The following is a 27436-nucleotide window of genomic DNA, read 5'->3' as shown; positions in this document are numbered from 1 at the left end:
ATAATTGGATGATGCAGTTTATAAAGGGCTAAACCAGGAGTCAGAAAGACCTTACTTGAAATCTCAATTTAGAAACTTTTTACTTTAGGCAAATCCCTTAACTTCTTTTTTCTTCAGTTTCCTCATATTTATAATGGGCATAAAATAAACCTACCTCCTGAGATATTTGTAAACAAAAAATGAAATAGTATCTCATAAATCTCTTCAGTCTCAAAGGACTATATTAATTCTAGCTGTGTTTCTTTTTATTTACAGGTTATATGTATGGGTAACTTTACAGCATTAACAATTGCCAAACCTCTTGTTCCAATTTTTCACCTCTTACCCCCCACCCCCTCCTCCAGATGGCAGGATGACCAGTAGATGTTAAATATATTAAAATATAAATTAGATACACAATAAGTATACATGACCAAACCGTTATTTTGCTGTACAAAAAGTATCAGACTCTGAAATATTGTACAATTAGCTTGTGAAGGAAATCAAAAATGCAGGTAGGCATAAATATAGGGATTGGGAATTCAATGTAATGGTTTTTAGTCATCTCCCAGAGTTCTTTCTCTGGGCGTAGCTGGTTCAGTTCATTACTGCTCCATTGGAAATGATTTGGTTGATCTCATTGCTGAGGATGGCCAGGTCCATCAGAACTGGTCATCATATAGTATTGTTGTTGAAGTATATAATGATCTCCTGGTCCTGCTCATTTCACAGCATCAGTTCGTGTAAGTCTCTCCAGGCCTTTCTGAAATCATCCTGTTGGTCATTTCTTACAGAACAGTAATATTCCATAATATTCATATACCACAATTTATTCAGCCATTCTCCAACTGATGGACATCCATTCAGTTTCCAGTTTCTAGCCACTACAAAAAGGGCTGCCACAAACATTCGTGCACATACAGGTCCCTTTCCCTTCTTTATAATCTCTTTGGGATATAATCCCAGTAGTAACACTGCTGGATCAAAGGGTATGCACAGTTTGATAACTTTTTGAGCATAGTTCCAAACTACTCTCCAGAACGGTTGGATTCGTTCACAACTCCACCAACAATGCATCAATGTCCCACCCCTCCAACAATCATCATTATTTTTTTCCTATCATCTTAGCCAATCTGACAGGTGTGTAGTGGTATCTTAGAGTTGTCTTAATTTGCATTTCTCTGATTAATAATGGCTTGGAGCATCTTTTCATATGACTAGAAATAGTTTCAATTTCTTCATCTGAGAATTGTCTGTTCATATCCTTTGACCATTTTTCAATTGGAGAATGGCTTGATTTTTTATAAATTAGAGTTAATTCTCTATATATTTTGGAAATGAGGCCTTTATCAGAACCTTTGACTGTAAAAATATTTTCCCAGTTTATTGCTTCCCTTCTAATCTTGTCTGTATTAGTTTTGTTTGTACAAAAACTTTTCACTTTGGTATAGATGAAATTTTCTATTTTGTGATCAGTAATGATCTCTAGTTCTTCTTTGGTCATAAAGACCTTCCCCTTCCACAGGTCTGAGAGGTAAACTATCCTGTGTTCCTCTAATTTATTAATAATTTCATTCTTTATGCCTAGGTCATGAACCCATTTTGACCTTATCTTGGTGTACGGCGTTAAGTATGGATCAATGCCTAGTTTCTGCCATATTAGTTTCCAATTTTCCCAGCAATTATTGTCAAACAGTAAGTTCTTATCCCAAAAGCTGGGGTCTTTGGGTTTGTCAAAGACTAGGTTGCTATAGTTGTTGACTGATTTGTCCCTTGAACCTATTCCACTGATCAACTAAACTATTCCTTAGCCAATACCAAATGGTTTTGGTAACTGCTGCTCTATAATATAATTTTAGATCTGGTACAGCTAAGCCACCTTCATTTGATTTTTTTTTCATTAATTCCCTTGAAATTCTTGACCTTTTGTTTTTCCATATGAACTTTGTTGTTATTTTTTCTAGGTCATTAAAATAGTTTTTTGGGAGTCTGATTGGTATAGCGCTAAATAAATAGATTAGTTTAGGTAATATTGTCATCTTTATTATATTTGCTCGCCCTATCCAAGAGCATTTAATATTTTTCCAATTGGTTAGATCAGACTTAATTTGTGTGAAAAGTGGTCTGTAATTTTGCTCATAAAGTTTCTGATTTTCCCTTGGCAGATAGATTCCTAAATATTTTATATTATCAGTAGTTACTTTAAATGGAATTTCTCTTTGTAACTCTGACTGTTGGATTTTGTTAGTGATATATAAGAATGCTGATGACTTATGTGGGTTTATTTTATAACCAGCAACTTTGCTAAAGTTGTGGATTATTTCTAATAACTTTTTAGTAGAATCTCTGGGGTTCTCTAAGTATACCATCATATCGTTGGCAAAGAGTGATAATTTGGTTTCCTCATTGCCTATTCTTATTCCTTTAATCTCTTTCTCAGCTCTTATTGCCAAAGCTAGTGTTTCTAATACAATATTAAATAGTAACGGTGATAGTGGGCAACCTTGTTTCACTCCAGATCTTATTGGGAATGATTGCAGTTTGTCTCCATTACATATGATGTCTAGCTTTGTTTTTAAAAGTATTATCAATACAGAGACATCATGTATTAATTCCCCAGGAGTTATCACTCCACAGTTTGGGAGCTATTAGGTTGCACTAAATGGATTCTAAATTCCCTGTCAATTCTGTTTTAAAAAAATTTCTAAGACGCAACATGTAACCAAAGCTCATTTCATCTGGGAAAACAAGATTTAGGGAAGAATGTAGAGTGAAAGAGGGCTGATAATCTTACTAAAGACATTCTGTTAAAGGAGGTCAGTCTCAGTACCACCATATTGAAAAAAAATTGATAGAGATTAGTAATAGTGAGATAATAATCAGTAAGCATGGGATGCATTCTAGATAGCACTAGTTGCCACATAGAGGTCTGTATCTGATAGCCTACAATCTATTGAAAAACATAGTGGAAAAAATAGAAAAAAGAGAGGGAAAGGGAGAAGAAGGGATGAGGTAAGAGAGCCAGGAGGAGTCAGAACTAAGGGGAAGTAGGAGGAGAGAAGATGGGTGGAAAGAAAAAGAACTTTAATACCATTTAAAGCAAACTGATCTTATCCTTTTTTCCCCTATCTTACTAGTTTGATTCTTTTTCAGTTCATTTGTTGAGATGACTAACCTGTAGTGATGCAAACACAAATACCACTCAACTACCACCAAAAAATATCAAGTATTTATTTGCTATTCTTTATCATTTACTAGAATTAGACATTTTTAGCCAGTTTTAGAACTAGCCACCCACTGACTGATGCTTGAAATGTTTCTGGAACACAGATACATGAATCCATCCTTGATTTCATCAAAGCAAACTTTCTCTTCACTAATGTCAATATTTCCACATTTATTCATTCTGTACTTTTCTAGTTCAGTCTCTTCCATAAATCCTATATGCAACACAATATATTATTTCTTTCACTTATTTCCATATTCAATGGATACCAGGTAAACACATGGATCCCTCACACTCATTATGATTGGCTATCTCATTTTCTGAATATACATGTCTTGAAACTATAATATTTTTCAGGAACAGGTTGCTTTTGCCAATATAGCACAGCCCATTTCAACTTTCCACACCTTTTTTTTGTCCTTGGTTCATATGTAGTTTGATATTTTGTTATCAACTAACTTGGTGATGAAAATGTCAGTGACTTTTGTTTAATATCAATATTCTTCTAGGGCAGGGAAAGAGGAAGGAAAGTTAATATCAAAATATTTGATCTGATGTTTTCATGTAGTGTTACCTCATGTGACCTCCTAGTGTAAGGGGAATTAAATACTCTTCTTCTGAATCACAGAACAATTGTCTAACATGAAAATATGTATATAGTGCTGTGGTTTACATATGTACATTATTACTGTGCATTATGTGTATACACATATGCTTGGCTGAACATATACTATAGATGTAAAGGGCATAACTCTGGAGAAGTATACTTAAGGCTCAATGTAAAGGACTGGCACTCTTGAGTCAATGCATTGAGGTCAGACAACTGAGCACTTAAGGCTAATTACCGGTTGGACAACACTCTATAAGAATATGCTTGGAAAATAGCCCTTCCCACTATCCTGTGCTGGCTCAATAATTGGTGTATACATAGAATTGTAGGAGGAGCTAGGGGTGGAGTAAGACTAGCTAGTGTCACTTCTGGGCAGGAGCTGAAGAAGGAAGGTTGCAGAGATTCGGCTTCCATCCAAATCAATCCTACTTCTAAAGACCAAGAATAAAGACCAAGGACTTTTGTTTATCCTGACTCTGTCTGATTCTAAGGTATCTAGGGTGCTAATGCGATCATCACAGCTCAGTATGATTGATTTAGTCATACAAGGTATTAACTCAGTGGAATTGATAATACAATGGTTATCTAGCTTAGCATGTGAGTTCTCTAGTTCAGTATCTTACAAAAAATAATGGTTCCCTAGTGATATAACAATTAGTTTATACTCAGTATACTGTAAATGACATAATTGTAACAGAGCATATAAACTGGGACAAACTCAGCCAGAGACAAATTCAGAGAAGACAGAAGACTGGAGGCTGGAGCTCAAACTCTGGGACTGAGACAAACTTCAAGATGGAAACCTTCATGCTGTTGGAGGGCCTCCAGAAAGCAAGCCAAGTCCCAGGTGAAGGAAACGACTATGAAGGAGATAATAAAGAATTTGGACTTTTTCCCTGGCTTTTCTCATGATGATTACTCTGCTGAAATGAAGACCTCAGAAAGCCAACCAGAACATTACATATAGATATGTGTTGGAATCTTTACAAACTGTTAAGTCATTAGAGATGATAGAGACAATAATTATCTAATTTAGCATGGTTCAGTATGATTAATCTGATCCTACAAGGAGATGGTATGGGCCAAAAGAAACAAGGTACTAAGCACAACTAATAGAAACAAAGCTTGTGTTCACACCTTTAGAGAGCTCATATAAGCAAGAAGTATTTAAGTACTCATTTGAGTTCACACGTTTGGGAGATTTCAGGGTTTAGTATGAGATTTCCAAATCCACACCTCCTTTAGAAGGAAGAGTCAACCTTTGGGAGATCATACATAAAGAGGCTCTTAGCTTCAAGTTACTTACTTTGGAACATTCCCAGGGGTCAGAGAGGAGCACTCTGGGACAGACACAGAGCACTCTGGGAGATTGAGAGCAAGAAGCCCTCTCTCAGAGGCAAGACAGATTCACCTTGGTGCTGGCTGGAGGCTGAAGAAAGCAGAGGCAAAGGACAAGCTGCAAGAGCTTTTGAGCAAATTTCTAAGGCTGCAATAAAAGCTTGGAATTCTCTCCCTGGACAAAAAGATGGAAGTAAAGCTTTTACAAAAATAGAGCAAGGTCCCAATGAACCTTTTGCTGATTTTGTGGGACGTTTGCAAACAGCTGTAATAAGAACCATTGGAGATAATGCTGCCACAGAAATAATGATCAGACATCTGGCTAAGGAAAATGCCAATGAGGTTTGCAAAAGAATTATATGGGGACTAGACAAAGATGCTCCTTTAGAGGAGATCATAAGATGCTGTGCCACAGTGGGGACAAATACTTATTATGCCCAGACTATGATGAACATGGAAAGACAGGGTCCCTCTTGGCAAGGGACTTCTAGAGAAACTCATAGATGCTTTCAGTGTGGAAAAGTTGGACATTTGAGAGCTCATTGTAGATATGGGGATAGAATGAAAAGACAGGGTGAGAGAAAAAAACCCAAAACCCCATGCCCAAAATGTAACCAAGGCTTTCACTAGGCCTCTGAATGTAGATTGACTCAGGGAAATGAGAGAAGGGGCCCAGCTTCAGGGCCCCAGGTGGGGCAAGATAGCAGCCGAGGTTACACCCAGAGAGTCTTTAGAAATTCGATAGTGAGATATGATCAATCAGCCAAAAGGCAATTGGATAGAAGAAGGAGATTACACAATCAATCAGCCAAAGGGCAATCAGAGGGGAAAAGGGGATTGCAATTAGGAAAAACAGAGTTGTATGCAATAGAGACTACTGAGATATCCCTTGGAGAGGTGAAATCTGTTCCTGTCCAGCCTATGGATCCCTTGCCTCCAGGCACACTAGGCTTGACCTTTTCACCTCCTGAGAGTGCTTACAAAACAGTGGCCATCCACACACTGATGTGGGAAACTGGGAAATTTGTAGCTAAATATCCCAGTCACTAACAGAGGTAGACAACCTGTGATTTATCAACCAGGAAAAGTAGTAGCATCAGGCTTACTGTTACATACCCCTAAATAGATAATCTGATGATAGTTGCCCAGATTCTGACTTCAAGCAGCAGAGTCCAGAAATATTTTGGACTGCAGAGAAGAACCATTATATTATATTTTAAAGAAGAAAAACACAACAGATATGTAAGACACATGCATAGGCACAGGTTATATATTAAGCAGATTTTCCTTGGTAAATGGGCTTTGCTTTGGCTGAAACATCTTCCTATAATCCAGGTATAACTATGCTATTCCCCTGTTCAAGAATCTTTGTGCTTCCCTATTACCTTTAGACTAAACTTCAAAATCTTGAGTTTGGCGCTTAGAAGCCTTTAAGGTCTAGCTCTAGGTTATTTTCCCAAATGGCTTAAATTCTCACCCACCTATCCCAAACTTACCCAGTTTCATGCCCTTTCACTTCATACCAAACTGCCTGACTTTCTCTTTCCAGTGCTCTGACTTCCATTGCTTACCACTTTACTTTTTCACAAAATTTCTTGCTGTCTCCTTATAATGATATTCAAATTCTTGACTTCCCTCAAGGCTCAACTGAGCCATTTGTGAGTATTCTCTCCTTTCTCAAACTATTTTATATTTCTCTTTTTAAATAGTTTTGTTTTATAGAGAGTTCATTTTTATTTTATCTTTGTATCCTAAACACTTTGTTTAAATTGGAGTTAAAAGAGGGGAGCCAGTGCTTGATAAATTGTAAAGACAAACAACTTTAAAAGATTTCAGAATTCTGATAGATGCAATGACCAGCCACAACTCCACAGTACTATTAATGGAGAATGCTATGATATTCCTGAAAGAGAAATGATGAATGTAAGGAGAAGAATGGGTCATGTGTTTTTAGATATGCATTGTTAAGTTCTACTCTAAGTTTTGCTTCTAAGAGAGCATATTTTTCTTTTTCTTTTTTTTAATTTGGGGTGGATGGAGACTCCAAGTTATTGAAAACAAATGAAATAGGTGAGCATTTGAAGAGGAGAAGGGAGTTGATGATGATGCCCAAAAAAAGAAAAAGAAAAAAAAAAGATTCATATAAAGAAACTGAATGTCAGAGGGAGGAAGTGACTTTTTTTGGCAAGGCAATTGGGGCTAAATGACTTGTGCCCAGGGTCCCAAAGATAAAAAAGTATTAAGTGTTTGAAGTTGAATTTGACCTCAGATTCTCCTGACTCCTTGACTTGGCTCTATCCATTGTGCCATCTAGCTGCCTCTGGAAGTGACTTTTTTAATGTTTTGAAGATAATAAAACTAGGATTCAAATTTACTTCCTTTGATATCTAATCCATTTCTCTTTCTTTCTTCAACTGAGGAGGGTAAAATTCAGATTCATAGAAATATCATTTACACACCTTCAGCTATACATTTTTTTCTATCAAGGCATCCTTTATATTAGAGTTGTCAAACATACAGCCTGCAAAAATTCTGAGTGCAACCAAAATCAAATTGAAATATAACAGTGAAATGTTTAATGAATTCAATAAAAATGCAATATAACAGATAATGTTAATTTGTGATACATAGATCCTTATTTGGAATACATTCTATAGCCTGATCACATCTACAATAAACTTCACCATTGCTATTTGTTTTTATCCTCAACTTCAATTCTTGGGAGATGGGTATTCTATTTATGACTTACACTGTCACAAAATCACCAGAAGAATGTTGGTGGTTAAAAAAAAGATGGATTTTTGGTTATTTTTTCTAGGATTTAATATTAATTTTATATTCTTTGAGCTATAAATAAATCTGTTTATTTTTGGAGCCTTGTGAACCAATTTGTTTGCAAGGAGAATTGGTTACAATCAATTGTGTGATAGCACACAAAAATAACCAGATTATCTGAGTGAGAGCAACAAATTGGAGAAATCTTCCAAGTTGCATACAAATTTTACTAATATAAGGCTCATGTGTAATCCCAATTAGACTACTGTTCCAGAGAGTAAGAATCGTGTTTTATATTCCTTAGAATCTTTCAGTGTTCTCAGAAAAGATACAATAATAAATGATTTTTGAATTAGATTTCATTTCTTCTACACCAAAAAGAAAGAAAAATGAAAAATAGAAAAAAATATAAAGACTTTTGTTTCAAAAAGAAGTTAAGAAATAACTGATTTTCTTATCATTGTCTAGCATGGAAAGTTACAGGCATAGTTGGGAAGCATTCTATGTATTGTTTAATGTCATTGCTTAATGTAATTGTATTGTTTAATGTCATTGTTTAATGTGAAGTGCACTTTTGGCTGAAAATCTGCTGTTGTTGAAGCTGAGGCGAAAGAAGGAATTTACTGAATAGAATTCTCATTCCATCTCTGTCTCTGTATCCCTTTCTATCTGTCTGTCTCTCTTATTCTTTCTCTGTCTCTTTTTCTCTTTTTGTCTCTTTTTTCTTCCTCCCATTCTTTCTGTTTGTCTCTCTCCTGTCGCTCTTCTATCTGTCAGTGAGTGTATTTAAAAAGCAATTGGAAAGGAAGTGGAAAATGTTATCCTCAAAGTACTTTAATGCCTATATTTTTGTTTATCCTTTTGTGTTTCTTAAATGCTTTTCTCCCAATGAAACTAACCCATCTTTTCCCCCCAAAATAACCTTATACATCATCATAAGCCAAGGGACCTAGAACAAAAAGATTATGCTATTATGCTTGCTTACGTAGGTGAGTATGTGTATGTGCTATGCACAAACATTTAGACACATACAGCCTCACACATCCACTTCAATGACATTCCAAAGAGTACGTGCACCAAGGAGACTAAAGTATATTGCCAGATCAATTTGTCATTTGAAAAATATAAAATCTAATAAGTTGTTTCTCTTAACATAGCAGTCTTAAGGTTTAAAATAATTTAATAAAGATTTTAAAATTAAGTTGCAATAGGCAGTGACTCATAGGTCAGAAGTGGGTGGCAGGTGACAGAGGGGAAGGCCTAAGGCAATAATGAGACTCTTGGAAGCTGCCTTCTATTCCCAATGTTGGAAGGTATTATTTCTTCTGTCATTTTAGCAGTTCTTTTTTTCACACATCTGTTAATGAAAGTCACTCAGGAATACATTTGGAGAATTTCTGCAAAGAAGAATTGCCATTCCACCCCCCCAATCCAGAAAAACAAAGCAACAACAGAAAGGTTAAATGCATTTTTAAAAGATCCATAAGATTGCTTGCTGTGGGGGGAGGAGGGGGAAGGTTAGAGGGAAGGAAGCAAGAGAAAAATTTGGAACACTGGGTTTTAGAGGGGTGAATGTTGGAAATTATCTGTGCATATATTTTGAAAATAAAAAAGCTTTTAAATGATTAAAAAAAATCCATGAGGTTAGGATTAAAGTTTGTTTTTCTCCCAAGCCAAACCCAATAGTATCTGCTGCCTTTTAAAGAGTTTTATACTGCATATATTGTATTTAACTAATACTTTAACATATTTAACATGTATTGGTCAACCTGCCATCTGGGGAACAGGGTGGGGGGAAGGAGGGGAAAAATTGGAACAAAAGGTTTTACAATTTTCAATGCTGAAAAATTACTCATGCATATATATTGTAAATAAAAAGCTATAAGAAAAATAAAAATAATAAAAAAATAAAAAGTTGTATACTTTCTCAAAAACAACTGCACATTTATGAAAATAATAATAAGAAGAAAAAAAGAATAGTATACTACCATCAATAACAGTTGCTAACATCTGTAATGTGCTTCAAGGCTTGCAAAGGGGTTGCAGATATTATTTCATTTGCTTCTCCAAAAAATCCTGAAAAATGAGTTATTATTATCCTCATTTGGTAAAAGGAGAAACCAAAGCTTGTGAAGATTGTCATTTGGCCAAAGTCAAGAAACAACTAAGTCTGAACCAGGACCAGAATCCAAGTGATTTTAAAATAACATTGGAGATGTTGAGAGTGACCTTCAGTAAACATTTAACCACCTGCTGTGAAAAGAGCATTGAGTGAGTTGGGGAAGATATGTAAGTAGAGAACATAATCTTGGACCTTATGGAATTTACCATAAAAAGGATGGATTTTGATAGGTATACAATCATAATACCCAAAGCCTAAAGCAGGAACTTAGGAACTGGGAGAGATCAAGGAAGACTTCATGAAGAGAACACTCAAGCCATGTCTTGAAATATTGGGAGCATTTCAACAAGGAAAACCAGGCAGGGTATCATTCTTGCATAGGGGACTTTTTGAGCAAAGTCACTTACATGAGAAAATTTCTTATGAGCTGTAAATTGTAATCTGTATAAGTAATGAATGAAATTATTCTCATAGCTCTGTCCCAAGAATTCAGAAGGTCAAAATTAATCATCAAAATTATTTAATATATAAAGAAAACTCAACAATACTCTGAGGTTCTAATCTATAGTGAGAAAGTGAATTGCCCCTATACAAATGAACTCACAAATCCAGTCAAAATTATGCCAATATATTGGCATAATATTGGCATAATGGATAGAATGCTGGACCTTAGTTGAGAAGACCTAATATTAAATATTTTATAAGATAGTTATAATCAGTATAAATATGAGCAAATCACTTAACATCTTTGAATGACAGATAATTCCTGAAGAAGATGACTTATGAATCGATTGCAATATATTTTGGTGGTATCTAAACCAATAACATATCCCATCTTTGGCAGAAAGTTGATCAATGATATGTGTTAACATGACATCAACCAGCTACATTGAAAAGCAATTAAGCTATAAATTTTGATAAGGAAATTTCTTTGAATATATCTGTCATTTAGTATTTTATTGATTACAAACCACCCTCTAAAGTTTAGGTATAACCAGTCCCCATATAGAAAAAAGATAATAAGACAAAGTGGTTTGCTCAAGGTCAATTTATAACAAAGAAAAATATGAGCTCAAGCCTTTAAAGTTCAAGGACAGTGTTCATTATACCACATCACATGGCTTCTCCAGAACCAAACTTTATAGTACCAGTCATTACAATAAAGAATTCATTTAATGAGTGTCAATAAATCAACAAAGAGATTATAATATCCTCAGAAAGAGAGAGCAAACATATACAAAGTAAAGAGAGAATATTCAGGTATGAGATTCTGTGATTCTATGTTTATCCTACTCCATTGGTGATCTCATCCACTCCTTTGGATTTAATTATCATTTCTATGTCAATGATTCTTGTCCTAATTTCTCTTCTGATTTTTTGGCTCTCATATCCAAATTCTTTTCTGACATCTCAAATCAGATATCCAGTAGATATCTTAAAATCAATATGTTCAAAATTTAACTCATTACATTTCCCATTAAATCCTATCTCCTGCTACCTTTTGCACAGATATTTAGGACATAACCATCATCCCATTCTCTGAGGCTTGCATAATCCTTTTCATAAGGATTATGCTGATCTTTTCTTTATGTTTCATACCCCATGTTCAATGCATTCCAAGGCTATTCAATTCCACATCTGCAACATCTCTCACATATAACCTCTTCTCTCCAATGATACTGACAACACTTTGGTACAGATCCTCATTATCTTATACCTGGACTTTGTGATAGCCTGCTAGTGGATTATCTACTGTAACTTTCTCTTCACTCAGGGTCATTTTCCATTCAACTATCAAAGTAATTTTACTAAAGCTAATCAGACTATGTCAGTTCCATACTTAGTAAAATTCAGTAGCTCCATATAACTTTCATTATCAAATAGAATATGCTCTGGTACTCAAAATCCTTCATAACCTAGATCCTTCATACTTTTCTAGTGTTCTTATATTTTGCTCTGCCTCTCAATCTTTAATATTCAATCCCCATTGTTGCTAATCTACGAACAAGATACTCCATTTCTCAGCTATGGGCATTTTCTCTGACTGTACTCCATCACTGGAATTCACTCCCTCCACACAGGCCTCTTTGAAGTCCCACCTAAAATTCTATCTTTCATATTAAGTCTTTTCCAATCCTTCTTAATCCTAGTTCCATGAACTGAACCAGCTATGCCCAGAAAAAGAACTCTGGGAGATGACTAAAAACCATTACATTGAATTCCCAATCCCTATATTTAGGCACACATGCATTTTTGATTTCCTTCACAAGCTAATTGTACAATATTTCAGAGTCTGATTCTTTTTGTACAGCAAAATAACGGTTTGGTCATGTATACTTATTGTGTATCTAATTTATATTTTAATGTATTTAACATCTACTGGTCATCCTGTCATCTGGGGGAGGGGGTGGGGGGGTAAGAGGTAAAAAATTGGAACAAGAGATTTGGCAATTGTTAATGCTGTAAAGTTACCCATGCATATATCCTGTAAATAAAAGGCTATTAAATAAAAATAAATAAATAATTAATTAATTTAAAAAAATTAAAAAAAAATCCTAGTTCCTTCCCTTTGTTATTTCTTATTTATATTATATATAGCTTATTTGTCCTTAGTTGTTTGTATGTTACCTCCATCACTTAGTTGTGAATTTCTCAAAGGCAGGAATTTTTATTTTCTTTGTATTCCCAGCTATTAGCACAGTTCTTGGAACATAGCAGGTTCTTGATAAATGATTATTGACTGATATTTACAATGAGTACAAGAGGAATTCAGAGAAGGAAAAGGTGGATTTAAGTCTGAAAAATTCAAAGAAAATTTCATAGAAGGATATAAGTCGACCATTGATGGATGGGTATGTTTTAGACAGATGGAAGAAGAATTAAAAGGGGAAAACTGCAAGTAGGGTAAAGAGAATGAATTAAAATTCAAAAAGGAGTTAGGGATGTGCAAAAAAATTGATAGGCTAGGGAATGATGAGAGTATTAAAGATACTAGCCTAACCAGAGCTGAGAATGTTTTATGTGAGCAAGGTTGTAACAGGTTATAGAGGTTCCTGAAACCTAGGAATTGGAGTTTGGAATGGATGGAATTAGCAACATTGAGTCACTGTAGATTATTTTATGCAACAATGGCATGTTAAAAGTGATGTTTATCAGCATAAGTCTGGCAGACGTATACAAAAGGTGCCAAAAGCTAAAGAAATGAGAAATGAGGTTAACAAGAATATGCTTGCAAAAATGCAAATGTGAAAAGTTGAGTGTCTAGGTTAGAATAGTGGCAGGCAAGGAAGAAATTGAAAACTAAGGAGACACTTTAAATATCAAATGATGAAATGACTTAAAATATGTAAACATGTTAATATACTATATAAAATTACTTCAGGGAAAGAAGCAACACAAATCAAGGACAAGATAGATATAGAGAATAAAGCTAAAGGAAGAGCAAAGTGGAATGTAAATTTTTAGCTTAAAAGACTAGAAGCATAATGGCACCACTGATATATTTGGGAAGGAGAGTTCAGTTTGTTAAGACCATAATGATTCAGTTTGAAATATGTTGAGTTTGCAATAATGGTAAACATTTAAGTAGATATGTGAAAAGGTTGCTAAAGTTATAGAAAGTTTTTCTGATGAATCCTAGTGATGGAGATTTGTATTTAACCATATAGAAATAGTTGTAACCTTGAAGGTTGCTTTGAGGAGGGATAGAGTGAGAAAGAATAATTGGCTAATTGTGGAGAAATACAATTAGCAATAATAATTTGAAAAAAAATTCTGAAGCATGTTTCTCTGATAAGGCCTCATTTTTCAAACAGATGGAACTAGTCAAATTTATATAAAAAATAAGAGCCATGCCCCAATTGATAAATGACCAGAAGATATGATCTGTATACAAAGAACTGCAAATTCATACATATCTTTTGATCTAATAACACCATTACTAGACATCAATACCAAAAGGCATTTGGGAAAAAAATAGAATGTACACACAAAATATTCATAGCAGTTCTCTTCTCAGGACAAGAAAAAATAGAAATTGAGGGGAAGCCCAACAACTGGGGAAGAGATCAATAAACTGTGGTATGTGTTTGTGTTGGAGTATTATTGTTCTCTGGAAAAGCTGAAAGATTTATAATGAAAAATCCTATCCATAGTATGTATGAATACAGACTGAAGTATTCTTTATTTATCTCTTTCTTTTTATCTTATTTTTTCTTGAGGGTTTTTATTTTCATTAGGGTGAGAGATCTATACTTTCTTTCTCAACATGACTTTTTTTGGAACTGCTATGCATAACTTTACATGTCATTTCTTAATTATGGGTGAGGATAAGAGAGAGAACCTAGAACTTAAAAATCTTTAAAATGAATGTAAAAAATTGTTTAGAATGTAACTAAGGGAACATATTAAACAAATAAATTTTTAAAAGAATTGAAAAATATTAACCTAATAAAAGAAATATTAAAATTATTAATATAAGAGAAATGCAAATGAGTTGAAGATTTTACCACACACAGAGCAAATTAGTAAAGACAGCAAAAGAAGGGCATAGTCAAAGATTATACCATACCAATGCATAGTTGGTAGAATTACTATAACCATTCCAAATGGGAGGAATAGAATTATGAAAATATAATTTATAAAATATCTCTGCTCTTTGATAGAGATTATACTGCTAGATATATAACTCAAGACAACCAATGATAAAAGAAAAAAATTTCATATGAAGCTAAGGAAAAAAATGAGGCCAAAAGAAAGAGATGAAAACAATTGCTAAATTGTATACTAATACCTTTTTCATAAAGTAGAAAACAAGATAATTCCCCAACACGGAGAATTGGAATGGGAGGGCAGGAAAAAGAATGTAAAAAAGAGAAGTTCTGGAATGACATATTAAATAGGCAATTAAAAATGAAGAAGAGTACTGATGAGTATGAGCAAGGTCAGATGAGAACAACATGATATTAATTTTTAAATCATTCTGACAGGCCATTTCACATTTTATTTTAGCAATGGTCCAAAAGAAACATCAAAGAAATCTTATAATGAAGGTTGGGGTGGAGCATGATGGTGATTCAATATTGGAGATTGAACATTTGTGTCTTTAAAACTTAAAGAAACATATAAAATATCAATTGGTGACTGGTTTAAGTGAAAATTCTTTAAATATATGTGGATGTGGATATGTACTTTTACAAAATATGTAAAAGTATATAGGCATATTCTTTTGTATATAGATGTAAATGAGAGATGATGATGATTCAACAAAAATGTATTAACTGCCTATTGTATATCAGGGATTCAGCACACAAAGAAATGATTAAACCATTCCTGCCCTTATAGAGCTTGTATAAGAATACAAATTCTAAGAGGGTTAGAATGTATACAAATTATATAATGAAAATTGTTAAAGATTAAGGATAAATGGAGAGTCAAATTTGTTGCTGAATAAAAATCATCTGAGTTGAGACTAAAAGGAAGGCAAGAATTCTGAAAGGAAAGTATGAGAAGCGATGGATTCCAGGCATGAAAGATAGCATGCATAAATGAACTATCATGGTAGATGGAATGGCGAATTTGAGAAATAGTGATCCAATTTGGTCAGAACAGAGGAGGCTAGAAGAGAAGAGTTGTAATTCATTAAACAAGGTACAGAGAAAAGAAATGCAGAACTATTGGGCAGAACATTGATATGGACAAGTGCAATTTAAGATGATTATTTTAGGAACTCAAAGTTTAAAAAATGCTAAAAATTGTTTTTTCACGGAAATGAGAGAAAATGAAGTAGTATTAAGTTTACTTTTTAAAAGATTATTTTAGCAGCCATGTGGGGGAAATCTGAAAGAAGGAAAATTAATTAGTAAGTTCTTAAGATAATCCAAAAGATGATTAGCAACACATCTAAGATGGTGTTTGTGTGAGGAGAATGAGGGGAGGAAATTAGATGTGAGAGATGTGAAGAGAGTAATGACATGGATTGGCAACTGATGTCATATGATTCGAGGATAAAGAAGAGAGATTGCACTCACCAAGTGATTGTGGTCTAGAAGTGGTGGTGGAAAGCAAGGCTATGTCAATTCTTTCTTCTGGCCCAGTATTTTTAGGGACATAAAAGAAGAAGCCAGAAGCCCTGAAGAGTGGCCAGGAAGCAGTAACTTCTGAAGAACAGCATGTTTTTATACACACAATATTGAAAGAGTGGGAAGAGAAAAACTTGAAGATGAAAAGATATTGATGTTTTTAATGTTATGGGTTTTTAACAGATATGTATTGACATTTTCTATATTCCTCCTGGTTAGCTTCCTTTCTTCTTCCAGAAATCTATGTCTTAAAAAATATTTCTTAAACAAAATGCATTTATGGCAAGTCTTAATATTAGCCCCATTTCACAGATGTAAAAACTGAATACAAGGCAGAGTAAAGAGCTTATAGGTAGTCACAAAGCTATAGAGTATCAGAAAACCAATTCAAAATTCATTTTAGGCTAATTCTAAATCCAGCACCCTGGAGCTGTCCTTTTTTGGGCACATATAAAGCAGGATGAAAAAGACAGGCTCATTCAACATAGGATTTTTATATTAATTGTCTAGTCCAACTCCAAAAACCTATCCCTTTAATGGGGTAATAAATGGCATTTCTTATGTTATTATTCAAAGAAACCCACTCTGAGGCACAAGCCACATTTCATAATGTCTCATTTCTCTACCAGTAACAATTTATAATCCTATCACATACTTAGTTAATTCACCTAGATTTACTTCTCTAATATTTGACTTCAGCTTCTTTTTGAGTATGTTTATCTCAGAATTTTGAATATTGTTATCATGATTTATTTGTCCTCTGTCTCTCTGTCTCTGAGTCTATGAGTCTCTCTGTCTCTCTGTGTGTCTTCATGTCTATCTGTCTGTCTCTGTGTCTCTTTCTCTCCTTTCCTCTCTCTCCTTCCCTCCCTCTCTCTCCCTCTGTCACTCAATCCCTTTTGTTCTCCCTTCCTTTCTCCCTCTCTCCCTCTCCTTCCTTCCTTCCCCCCTGTCTCTCTCTCTCTCTGTGTCTCTCTGTGTCTCTGTCTCTCTCTCTGACTCTGTCTCTCTCTCTCTGTCTCTCTTTCTCTCTCTATCTCTCTCTCTCACACACACTCTCCATATCTGATCTCCACTGTTATGGGCCTTGTGTGAAGACTAAGAGGATCTAGTTAAACTACATTTCCCATATGAGAAATCTCAGTCAGGTCCAGAGAAAGGAAGTCAATTGTCTAAGAAAAACAATTCAAAGTCAGGTATGATACCCATAGAACTTTGAAATTAAATCATCTAGGCCCTGGCTTCTGAAAACTTTCCAAATCTTCCTTAAAGGACCTAAAGATACTATAGCATATAAGGGAAGATAGATCCCTATTTATGTGGAATTGAGATGAAACTTAGTAACCTGATGGAATATTTTGGATGTTCAGTCTCAACCACAGGAGTTACCAGCAGGACATAGTCATGGTAGTTAATAAGCTGAAAGTTTCCTTTAACATCAGGCTCTGTGACCTCACAGATCTCACATTAGAGTCAAATGTCCCAAGCTACCACCTATGCATGACTTGGCCTGGTTAACTCTGCTATATTTGTACTTACTGAAACTCAGTACAACTATCACCCCCCACCCCTCTTCAATCCTGATCCAAACAAGGAACTTGTTTTAAATTGGATCTTCACACTTGAGTCAGATCTATGCAGGAACTCAGCAAGACAGGAAGCTTGTCCAGTGTGAGTCATAGCTTCAACAACACTGTTAACCTGTAAAGATGGGAAACTGAACTTCTCCCTGCCATTGAAGGTCAAATCCCAGTACAGATGATTTCAAGGTACTGTTCAGATTTTTTCGTGATCCTAAAACTTAATTAGCCCTATATTGCTTGAAGTAAATAGGCCATTGCATAGGACTTGGTTATTATGCTATAGGGAGGAAGAGAGGTCTGCTATGTGCCAGAAATTAGATGAATGTATGAATGAATGAATGAATGAATAAAAAATACTCTCTAGCTACGTGACCAAGGCCAAACCATTTAGCCTCTTTATTCCTTAGGGAATTATGGCATTAAAGAATACGAGGCCATAGAATCCCATCCCTTTTTGTACAAATGAGTCAAGTAGGAGCTCATCTTCCAAATCATAAATGAATTATGTGTTACATCAGTGGAGGGATCTTGTATCAGCAATTTGTACTACTAAAGAAATCATGGATGTTTCATGCATTTGTGTTACAGATACAGCGACTCAGCATGAAAATGTCATCTGAGCCCAGAAGTGATGGCTCTAAAGTCAAGAGGTAGTCATACAGAGAAAAAATAGTTGACTAATATCACTAGATCTCTGCCTTTAAAATGGTGGTTTCCTTCATTCAAAGGCTTAACTTCAGATAGCATCATTTTATACATGGATGGGATATGAAGTGTTGACCCCCAACTCAGTTAAGCAACACAGAGCTATGGACTCAAAACTACAGTTATCTCAGGACATTTCTACTCCCATTCAATATCCAATAGTACCCCTATAAACGTAATACCAATTTACATTGAAGCAATCTAAAAAATCAAGATATACTTAACTTCATGGAACATTCCTGTATTTACTAAAACAATCCAACTAATTAACTTTCCAAAAACTTACTTGGTTCACAAGCTTTCCTCCTAAATTTTGCTCTGATCACTTTCACTTTATCCTATATCCCTCTCCACTTTAGCTAGATCATCACATTATAGCATAATGTGGTTAATAACAGCATACAGGAGGAAAATTGGATTTAGAATCCCAGTCCAACGGACCTGATTCTTCTACTATCTAGCAAATTACTTTCTCTTTCCATCCCTTTAGGCAGATAAATAAAAGTAGAATGCTAGATCTGGATCCAAGAATATCTGTATTCAAATCCTTAGTCAGATAATTAAAATCTATATGACCTATGTAAGTCACTATTCTCTCCCATTTATAGTTTTTTCACCTGTAAAATGGGATAATATTCCTTACATCACAAGATTGTTATGAGCCTCAAATGAGATGTCACATGCAAAGTTCTTTGCAAAATTAGAAGCATTATATAAATGTTGCTCAGTTCCTTTTTCAGTGGATTGTGACTCTTTGTGGCACCATTTGGGGTTTTCTTGGCTAAGATACTAGAATGACTTGCCATTTCCTTCTCCAGCTCATTTTACAGATAAGGAAAATTAGGCAAACAGGGTAAGTGACAACCATAATCACACAGGTATTATGTATCTGAGGCCAGATTTGAACTCAGGAAGATGAATCTTCCTGACTCCAGGCTCTGCCTTTTATCTACTGCTTATTTCTCTATAAAAATGAGAAGATTGGCCTAGATGATCTTTTATATTTCTTACAGTTCTAAAATATTATCATCTGGGATCAGAATCAAGATAACGGAGTACAGGCTGCCACTCAGCTGAACTTTTCCAATATTCCCCTCCAAATAACTTTAAAATAACAACACAGATTAAACAGTGGAATGGCAGAGAAAACAAAATGTTCAGATGAAACATTTTCCTATTCCAAGACAACTTATTAAGTCAGCAGGAAATACCTGTAATAATAGATTTGGGGGCAACCCACAGCACAGTGTACCTAGTGAATACCAACATTGGGCCTTAAGAGCAATTGTGATGACAGCAACAGGTATTTTGGGAAAACTAATCTCAGAGAGGGTAAATTGGTTAGATAATTGGTCAGGAAGAAATTACAAGAGGCCCTTGCCAGTGGGTTTAGGGCCATGTAAATATCTATATTCATGGAAAATGTTCTGTATCACTGTTGATTAGATAAATGAAAATTAAAATAACTGAGGTATCACCTCACACCTCTCAGACTAGAAGAAAAGGAAAATGACACGTCAGAGGGAATGTGAAAAAAAAATTAAAGACACTAATGCATTATTGAAGGAATTCTGAACTGATCCAGTCATTTCAGACAGCAATTTAAAACTATACCCCAAGAATTATAAAACTATCTATCCTTTGATTCAGAATTATCACTACCAGATCTGTAGCCCAAAGAGATTTTTTTAAAAGAGGAAAGAAACCTATATGTACATCTTTTTTGGAAGCAAAAATTATAAATTAAATGGATGCCCATAAATTGGGAATGGCTGAATAAATTGTGGGATATGATTGTGATAAAATGGTATCATGTTATAAGAAGTGATGAGTAAAATGATTACAGAAAAACATGGGAAGATTTATATAAACTAATGCAGAGTAAAGTGCGCAGAAGCAGGAGAACATAGCAATAGCCATTTTACGCAATAACAAATTGTAAACGACAATTATTCATCAAAACAAGGGTTAAAGACTATTCTAAGGGATTTATGATGAAAAATGGCATCCATCTAAAGAGATAGAACTGATGGAATCTGAATACAGATTGACACATTTTTTAACAGTTTCATTTTTCTTGCTTTTTTGTTCAACATGGCCAATAAATAAATACTTTTGAATGACTTTAAATATATAAATAATATCACATTTCTGGACTCCTTAATTAGTGAGGGAATGATTGGAGGGAGGAAAAGAATTCGTGACTCAGATTTAAAAAAATAAATGCAAAAATAAACAAGAATTTTAAATAATAATAAAATAAATCTTATAATTCCAGAGAAAATGCTAATTCATTCTGCACTTTTTAGCATAGTGCCACTTTTATAGTAGCTGGGAATAATTTCTTTGGCTGACTCTGTAAGCTATTTCCACAGATATTTACTTTTGGTACTTTTTAGATATTCAAGAATTTCTATTAAAATGATGTTGCTGTACTAGGGATGTAGCAATGCATCATGTGGATATTTTTGATGTCAAGGTGAATCTAAGTTTTCTAAAAAAGAAAGAAAAGTTGTCAATACTTTTTCAGTTCTCAAAAAAAATTGAAAATTGATGAATAGTGGCAAATGTGACTGTATGTATTAAATGTGTTCTAAGTATTCTCCAATAGACTTGTTAAAGGCTATTATTTTTATAACTCAAAGATAATTGTTTTATAATGCTTTAGAACTCAGTTATAAACAAAGTATACTTACAGGTTAATTATTATCTAATGAGGCATTTTAAGAAAATAATTTACAATAACGAGGGAAAAACCAATATCTTTAACCAGGAGATCAAGATGAATCATAACCTGCTTTTATTATAAAATTAGTAAATATCTGTATAGTCATCTTTTCATTATTAATTTGTACACTACAAAGATGCAATTAATGTTTGTAATTTTTTAATTTACAAGTTCAAAATACCAGCAAAGCCCTGCTGCTAATTTGAGTCTTGGTTTAACACTTCTTTTACCTCATTTTACGTAATATCACCCAACTTAATTCAGAGGAGAATTTCTATATATAAACAGAGAAGGTAATTTTAGAAATTTAATTAGTGATCCCTCCCACACCACTGGTAACATTTGGCTTGGGCCCATTGATTTCCCCCCCAAAACTTTTCATCTCTAAAATTTCCATGAGCTGAAAAAGATTTTTACTCAATATCTTACCCCTCATTTTTTTTTATCTAAAATATAATTATTTGAGTTGAAGTCAGTACTTATTTGCTGCCATTTGTGACTAATGTTTATAAAGCACAATGACATATCTTTGTATTTTTGTGTGTTTTTAAATGGGGTTGTGTTCCTCCCAAATACTCTGAATTATGTTATGATGTGTGTGGTGGGGAGGGGAGTTTTGATGCTCTATGAAAGAGTCCTCTTTTTTAAAAAAAATGTTAAGTTTAATAATTTTAAAAACACTCACTATCAGAATATTCTAAGGACTTTATGATTATAAATTCCCTTTCTTAATTTTTTTTCTGAATTTAGGTAGCAAACAGTTGAAGAGAGAAATCAGAGCCTAAGTTGGTATCAGAATACATTCTAATCATAACATTCTGGAAGGAATATTTAGGAAGAAATAGCTATGCAGAAACCTCAGAAAAACAGAATTAAGGATATAATAGGTGGAGTCAATACAGAAAAGTGACCAGGCTGCATAAGATAGAACTTACCCATTTTCAGGTATTTTTTTCCAACCTTGGGCCTGTGTGCCAACTGTACTTATTCTGGATTCCTACAAAAAAAATCAGCTTAAGGGGCAGCAAGAAATCATAGGATATTACTAAAGTTTTTTTTTTAAAAAACCTAATATTTTTGGTAATATTCTATTACATTATCTGAAGAATTAAAATTAAGGAACAAAGAAAATGAGACTTTGACTAATTTGAGTCTTGGTTTAACACTTCTTTTACCTCATTTTACGTAATATCACCTAACTTAATTCAGAGGATAATTTCTATATATAAACAGAGAAGGTAATTTTAGAAATTTAATTAGTGATCCCTCCCACATCACTGGTTACATTTGGCTTGGGCCCATTGATTTTCCCCCCCAAACATTGTAGGGAGACATTGTGTGAGTATGCTAGAATATTATAAGTGAGTTAAAACACAAAAGTTGTACAAAGGATGGAATCATACAAAAGAATTACTGGAAGAAAATACATGTCAGTTACACTGAAAAAAACATTAAATAAATATATTTGTAGATAGCCCACAAATATCATTCCTATCTATATTATTTCAAGAGAAAGAATAATACCTGATTCAATTCCCTTGGGATAAAGAATAAGCTTGGTTCAATTCCCTGTGGGATAAAGAATAAGACTGGTTCAGTTCCCTGTGTGATATTAAAAGGAAGCATATGTACAATATACATGGGATGGGTAGGATCAGGTGAATTGTAATGCATCATTAACAGAAATACCAACATGGATACAATAACCTCGACTACAGTATAGCAGTATTTCTGTTATAACAAATAAGCTACAACATCCAAATGACCCTCAAGGTTTATTTAAATCCATTTAACTAGCAATGGCCAAAGGATAAGACTATTCTGGAATTTGCAAAATATAAAAATAAAGAAAAAAAAAACTCCTCATCAAACAAGCAGATCTCAAACCTGGGGTGCAAAGAATTCTAGCATTTAGGTGCTGTTTAATCACAGATAACATTTATTTATCCCTTTACACAAATTCATTCATTTCATCCTCACAATATCTATGCAAGGCAAGTAAATTTTCATCCTCGTTTTCTAGATAGGAAAAAGAGCCTCAGAAAGATTAAATGAGTTTCTCATGATCCCATTGTTGGTAAGTATGAGAAAGAATGAAAACTTCCATTTGCCAGATTCCAATTTCATCACTCTATCTAATACACCAAACTGTATCCCAAGGTTTGGTGAAGAAATAGAGCAAATCAGGTTAAAATCCAACATGAATGAGTATCTTCTCTGTGCAAGATATCATCCTAGGCACTAAAAATACCTGGCTTCTCTAACCCTACACACACTCTGAAAAACGAAGTCTTTATCTCCAAGACAATACGTTGTATTCAGGAAGGAAGAAAAGGTTTGGATAGAGAAAAGTTGTTTATTAGTCTAAATTATTCTAATTCCTCATTAGCACATCATTTGATTTTCCTTGTAGAGTGCTCTTGAGGAGGTTAAGGTCTTAACTTCAGAACATGGCAGTGTCCCAGTAAGAAGTGGGATAAAGAAACTATTACTAGTAAAGGCAAGAGGAAAATATTTCTGGAAATGAAGAGGGCAAATTTCAGCAGGTATTGGGATTCTTGTCCATGGAAGGAAACTAACCAGCATCTTTCTTGATTTTCCCAGTGTTTCTAGGTTACTCAGCTATGTTGCCTAGCAACCTGGACTCCTCATTACCAGGGGTTTCCCCAAGGGTGATGCCAGCCCCCTTGTGAAAAAGAAATCTCCATGCTGCCCACTTGAAAATGAGGGTGAGTTGCTCTCCCTCACTGAGGGAAATATCTCCTACTGCAGGAATCAGATGGCATATAAAAGAAACATTTTAGGCTTAACAAAAGCTATCCTTCTACCAGATTTTTTAAAGGGTGCAAAATCATAGTATCCTCACAATAAAAAGGATGCTAGTGAAATTTGGAGAGGAGCATGATAAAATCAAAGAAATGTTTTTTCTCACTAAATCCACCCCTACCACATATAAACAGCAGCAACATTTTCTCACCCTTAACAATATATCCTGAATACTTCATATGTATTTTTTTTCTTTTTCCTGTGAATGATTATTTTTTCCCATCACTAAAACATCTGTTTCTGAAATCACAGAGATCAGTCTTCTCATTTATTTTGAAGTCTCTCCTACAGCTCTTCCTTGCATCCCCAGGGGCAAACCTTTACAAAGTCCAAGAAAATAATAAACCTGTCAATTGTCATATTGTCTTTCTTGGCAACCCCTCTCCCCAGTGTCCATCTTCTCCTTTGGATTCCTTCTCTGGAAGAAATGTTGCATTTCAAATGAAGTGAACCCAATTTTATAGCCGCAAGTGACTAAAAGATCTGGGAAAAAAAGACTTTCATTGGTATGTTTTGGCACAACAAGGCACTGGATGGGTCCAATTACCTCTTCCTTACGACACCAGGCCTTCATCTGTGAATGGACAACTACTTTGCTACTTCAAACAAGGACACCCTCTGCTCAGCAGTTTCACTCTTGGACCAAAAGCCTTCAACTGTCTTTGGATTCAAATAATGTCAATTTAAAACCTCACCTCACAAGAAATAATTATTCTAAGAAAGTGAGCCAGTTTCATGCACATCTTTGGCCAGCTTCTAAGGAAGAGAGAAACAGATACTTCTAAAATATTATCCTCAAACTATTCTTCCAACTGCTTTACCAAACTCAAGAACCACTTTATGTACAAAAAAAATATTTTGCATGCAGATTGGAACATATTTCATTCAATTGAAAGAAGAACTTCAAAGTGTGCTAGAACAATTTAATTTTAGGAAAATTATAGGATATTGGAACTAGAAGAGACTTAAAGGATTATCTTCTTCAGTTAAAATATGTTATTTTGATCATGGTGAAATGAATTCAATGTTGGATTTAGAAAAGGGAAAATCTGTATTCTAAGCTTGCCTGACATTCTATATATAACTATGGACAAAGCACTTAAATTCTGTGAACCTCAATTTTCTCATCTGTAAAATAGGGATAATATGAACTAGATCAAAACTCACAGTATTGCCATCAGGAATGAATAAAAATATTAAGGTTTTTTATGGAAAGCTTTAAAGTAACCTTTAAATGTAATTATTGTTATCATTTTAAGAATTGTTGATAACTATTTTCCAATTCAAAAACAAAAATAGCTAGATGATGTAATGGAATCAGCTCTGAGTCTAAATTCAGCTTCAGATGCTTAAGCACTAGCTACTATGTAATTCTGACCAGTCATTTAATATCATTGCTTTAGTTTTATCAGTTGAAAAAAATGGAAAAATTATATCTATTGCCTAGGGTGGTAAACAGGATCAAATGAAATATTTGTAAAATGCTTCCTAAATCTTAAAGAATATATAAATGCTAGATATTAGCATTATTATATTGAATGCCTACTATAGTTAGGCATATCAAAGGCTGGATTCTAACCATTTAATTTTTTTTTACTTGTTAGTTGATTTTTATTGATATAATGGGTAACATTGAAGGTTTTCCTTTCCTACAAAGTATCTTCTCTAAAACCAGAAGAACGAGACCTCACCTATGAAAGACTTCATGCTATAAGCTTGCTAATCTGACATCAATAAGACCTGCTATGTTGAAAGCAAATTTTATTGAACTAGTTTTGACTAGTTTTATTCTGACACAATACATTGTATAATTACGAGAATTAAATAATCATACAGATTATAACAACTACTTAAAAAGTAGAATTGCCCAAATGGAAAAGGAGATACAAAATTTAAATGAGGAAAACAATTCTCTACAAAGTACAACTGGCCAAATTTTTTTTAAAAAGGTAGTATAAAAGTTAATTGTGAAAAACAATTCCTTAAAAGTTAGATTGTGCAACTGGGAGTTAATGCCTTCACAAAACATTAAGAATCAAACAAATATGAAGGAATGAAAAAATAGAAAATAGAAAATACTTCAAGGGAAAAACAATTGATCTAAATTATAGATCCAGGAAATATGTTAGAATCACTGGGCTACCTTAAAATCATTAGCAAAAGGAGGATCTGGACAGTATCTTTCAAGAAGTTATCAAGGAAAATTGCCCAGATATTTTCAAACCAGAGGGCAAAGTAGGAATTAAAAGAATCCACTGATCACCTCAGAAAAGAAATCCCAAAACCAAAACTTCAAGGAACATTATAACCAGATCATAGAATTATTGGGTCAAGGAAAAAATACAGCAATTGTCCAGAAAGAAACCATTAAACTATCAGGAAGCAACAATAAGAATTACTCAGGACTTAGCAACTGCAAACATTAAAGGATCAGAGATCATAGAAAATGATATTTCAAAAGGCAAAGAATTTAGGGCTACAACCAAAAATGACCTACCTGGCAAAATTAAGCATAATACTCCAAGGGAGAGGAATGGCCATTCAATGAAGAAGGATTTTAAGGTTTTATAAGACCAAAATTGAACAAAAAATTTGATATCCAATATCAAAACTCAAGATGAGCCTAAAAAATAGAAAAGGAGAAAATATAAGGGATTCAAAGGAGCTGGATTTCTTCCTACATGATAAAGTGATACTTGTAAATCTTAACAATTGAATCCCTAATAATAAAGCTAGAAAGAACATTCATAGACAAATGATTTGGGTATAAGGTAAATTTGAGGAAATGACAACAAAAATAAGGCATGATAAAGAGCAAAAAGAAGAGATAAATACTATGACAAATTATTTTACATGAAGAGTTACAAAAAGAATTATTAAAGTGAAAGAGAAAATGGGAGGTTGCTTTTTGGACACTATTTTATACTATATTTCAAATCACTATTAGAATATTTGGATCAGTTTACAACTCCATTAAAAATGCATTAGGTTTGCAATTTTTCCATATCTTCTCCAACATGTATCCTTTCTCTTTTTTTGGTCATTTAACCTAATCTGATAGGTGTGAGGTCAGAGTTATTTAAATTTGCACTTCTCAACAGCAAAATGATCCAAGTCAAGTATAGAGAGCTCACAAAAGAAAAATATTATACACTTACACGAGAAATTACACTGAATGCAGATTGAAGCATATTTTTTCACTTTTTAGTTTTTGTGTTGTTTTTCCTTTTGATCTGTTTCTTCTTTCATAACTGACCAATATGAAAATGTTTTGCATGATAACACATGCATAAGTTATATCAAATAATCTTCCATTTCAGGAAGAGGGGAAGGAAGGGAAGGGAAGGGGGAACTGGAACTTGAAATCTTGTAAAAGTGAATACTAAAAATTATCTTGACATGAAATTGGAGAAAGTAAATATTTTAAAAGGTTTTTTTTAACAGACCTGAGTTCAAGTCTGACC

The 27436-nt window shown here is 34.0% G+C and overlaps 2 long non-coding RNA genes across 6 annotated transcripts in view; one reads left to right on the top strand and one right to left on the bottom strand.

Annotated features, from left to right (window-relative positions):
- LOC116419830 overlaps nt 1–27436 on the bottom strand; it is a 215807-nt gene that overhangs the window by 157525 nt on the left and 30846 nt on the right. Inside the window, exons 3-5 of one of the 4 annotated variants that reach the window (XR_004230144.1) lie at nt 26470–26595; nt 22671–22715; nt 22082–22143 (exon numbers count right to left, since the gene is read on the bottom strand). The exons of 1 other annotated variant lie outside the window; for it this stretch is intronic. This is a non-coding gene — a long non-coding RNA (uncharacterized LOC116419830). The remainder of the gene's footprint in view (nt 1–22081; nt 22144–22670; nt 22716–26469; nt 26596–27436) is intronic. 2 more of the 4 variants (XR_004230143.1, XR_004230146.1) reach the window with 2 other exon arrangements.
- The window catches only part of LOC116419831, a 61459-nt gene continuing 51599 nt past the window's right edge, over nt 17577–27436 (top strand). For both annotated transcript variants that reach the window (XR_004230149.1, XR_004230148.1), the window contains exons 1-2: nt 17577–17899; nt 23751–23875. This is a non-coding gene — a long non-coding RNA (uncharacterized LOC116419831). The remainder of the gene's footprint in view (nt 17900–23750; nt 23876–27436) is intronic.

This window comes from Sarcophilus harrisii, chromosome 6 (assembly GCF_902635505.1).
Source record: "Sarcophilus harrisii chromosome 6, mSarHar1.11, whole genome shotgun sequence".
Taxonomy (NCBI): Eukaryota; Metazoa; Chordata; class Mammalia; order Dasyuromorphia; family Dasyuridae; genus Sarcophilus; species Sarcophilus harrisii.
This window is presented reverse-complemented; position numbering and strand designations above follow the sequence as displayed.